Below are 3,243 nucleotides of genomic sequence, written 5' to 3'. Positions count from 1 at the left end.
GCCCGCCCCTGCTCGGTCCCTGCCCCCACCCGGCCGCTCCTGGGCTCGCCGCACCGCTGGCCCAAGCTGGTGTCTTCCAACTCATTTTGGGGTGGGGTGGCGACGCCGCGCCAGAGGGGTGAGAACGCGCCCTGCTCCCGGCCAGGCCGTGCCGGGGACCCCGCCTCCCGCGGGATGCGTTGCGCCCCCCCTGCTGGCCCGACCCGGCTGCGTGAGCCACAGGCCCGGGCGAGGGTCCCTTGGCCGCCCCCGGCGACAGGTACTGACGCCCCCTGGCACGGCTGGACGCGCGGCTGCCTTCCGGTGGGGGAGTCGGTAACTCCGAGCCACTGACTTGCACCCTCAGAATCCACTTCACACACATGTCCACATGCTCAGGCACACGCTGTATAAAGAAACCACGGACGCCGGAGGTGCACCAGCAGCCTTCAGAAACCCTGCTCAGGTCAGTTTCTTCACCGAGAAAGACCCACATTTTAAATCTGAAATGAAGACCGATTGTTACTATCAGTAGAGACATATCACTGGGTGCTTTTCTTGCATAATTTTTCAAATCGGGGTGAGAGGAAAGGAAAAAAGAATTTTCAGTATTTAAAATGAAAGAAAAAGAAGAGCAACAGCACATTCCACGTGCGCCCTTTAAGGTGGGTGCGAATTCCAGAACAACTCCCTGACACCTGATTTTGGCCTTCTGTCACAGGAGCTCAATATCCTGGAAAGTATTTTTGGCAAAGGATGAACAACTATTTATCAAAGGATGAAGCATTTCTGTATGCTTTTTCCTCTTTAAAAGAATTACATGACCATAAATTAAAAACACACAAACCTTTTAGGATTTTGGTTCATTTTATTTACTTGTTAATGTTCTTACACTAGAAATTAGTATTAAGGGTTTTCTCAAAAGCAAATTTGCTACATACTAAGCAGTACATATGCAGGAAAATGAGTAATGGATTTTTTTTTAAATACTATTCACACAAACCGTTTTATAGAAGTAGGTTTCACGGGATGAGTTCACAGTTGTTAAAGTTTAAAGGAAAAAAACGAACTTTAATCCCAGCACTCTGAAAGGCTGAGGCAGAGGGATGGAGACTCCAAGCCCAATCTGGACAATTTAGAGAAACACTACCTCAAAATACAAGAAAGGCTGGGGGTGCAGCTTAGTGGAAAGGCCTTGTATTCAATCCACAACACAAAAACACCATATATATATATATATATATATATATATATATATATTTGTCTTTTTGAGACAAGTCTCCCTCTGCAATTCAGGTTGGCCTTGAGCTCTCTAGCACAGGCTGGTCTCAAACTCAACAAACCTCTTGCCTCAGCCTCCTGAGTGCTGGGATTAAGCACCAGCATGCCCAGCCCAGTGCAGAAAAAAAATTTTTTTGAGGGACTGAGAGTGCAGCTTATGGTAGAATGACTGCCTAGCATTGCAAGAGGCCCAAGTCCAAGTATGAGGGAAAAGTTTTTTTTTCAAACAAAATCAAAAGCCCAAGAAAACATTATCAAGGTCCTGCTGTCCAGCAATACTGATTGTGAAGCCTTCGTTAAACATTCTTCCAAGGGCCGGCAAGATAGCTCAACAGACTAAGAGCACGCTTAGGCAAGCACAAGGACTGGGGTTCCATCCCCGGTACCACGTGCCACACGGGCCTGCATGCCTATAATCCCAGCTGCTGGAGAGGCTGAAAACAGGAGGATGACTACTAGTCTGAACTGTATAGTGAGACACTACCAAAAAATAAAGTAAATAAATAAAAGTAAACATTCTTCAAAAAATTCACTCCATTTACTCCATACAAACATGCTAAAATCCAAGTATATATTGTATCTCTCTTTTTTTTTAAAGACAGGGTCTCACTGTATGATGCTAGCTGGCTTTGAACTCACTATGTAACCCAAACTGGCCTCAGATTCATTCCAATCCTCCCGCCTCAGCCTCCCCAGTACTGGGATGATGGGTACAGGCGTGTGCCACCATACCTGGCTTATATTCAGGCTCTTAACATGTTTCTGAAGAAACGCATTAAATGTCATTGATATCTAAGACAATAAAAGTATTCAGAGTTTATAATAGTACATTCCAGAAATTAGGATTTGTTATATTTGAAATCTCACTTCTTCACACAAATATTAAGAACTACAAAGTAAGCAACGGCAAAACAAGTGAGGGCTGGGCCTGTGGGTTAGTGGTAGAGTCCTTTCCTAGCCCAAAGGAGGCGCTGGGTTCCATCCCAGCATCACCCTGCAATCTCCCCACCCCCAAATGAATCAATGTAGATGAAAGTACTTTGTATACTGAAATGTGGGCTGGTCACTTTCTCACTGGACCACAGAGAATGCTGACTGATTAGTCCTGCCTATAAAAGAAATTGTTCAAGGCATTCAGCAAATCTTGGTAGTATGACTGTTGCCCATGCACAGCTGAACTAATTGCTTTAAGTAGAGGTAAATAATCAACCGAGGCCTTTGGCTGCCTTCCAAGAATTTATGGTCTGTATGGGGGAGGCATAAATGAGGTAAATATTTAAACTGAAATTGCAGTTCATTCAATTAATTCAGCAAATATGTCTTGAGCAATTATTATATGCCAGGCTCTGAAGGCACAGCAGTGAACAATACTGATAAGGTCCCTACCTCCATGTACCTTGTAATCTAATAGGTAATAGGCAAAGCAAGCAGATAAAGTCAGAGGGTGGCAAATGCTATGGAAGAAAAAAGCAGGTCGAAGGGATAGCAGCAGGGACTATTTTTAGATGAGCTGACCCAAGAAGGCTGCTCTGACGAGATGATATTTGAGCAGGGACTCAAGTGAGGGAATGGGCCACGACCATCTGAGGGATGATCTGTTAGACTGAGGAAGTAGCAAGTCCAAAGGCCCTGAGGCAGGGATGTGCTTTGTGGACAAAAAGATAAGGCAGTGCCATTGAGTGTTGAGTGTGTCATGGTATAGAATTGTAGTATCTTCTGGAAGCTTCCTCAGAAATAGCCCAAAGGAAAATGTATATTCCCGTATACACAAAGTACTCATCTTCCACAACAAACTGCAAAAGCTCTGCCTCAATGTAATCTACTACGACATCCAAAGGGACTACACTAATTCCAATAATCTATTTACTCAATTTTTTCATCCTGCTGTTTAGAACAAAAGAACACACAACTAATATATTTTCAAAACAATCTACATTAAATTGATGAGTCAAAGATCATAGCAATCACAACTCAGTTCTCTCT

This window comes from Octodon degus, unplaced genomic scaffold (assembly GCF_000260255.1).
Source record: "Octodon degus isolate 3935 unplaced genomic scaffold, OctDeg1.0 scaffold00173, whole genome shotgun sequence".
NCBI lineage: Eukaryota > Metazoa > Chordata > Mammalia > Rodentia > Octodontidae > Octodon > Octodon degus.
This window is presented reverse-complemented; position numbering follows the sequence as displayed.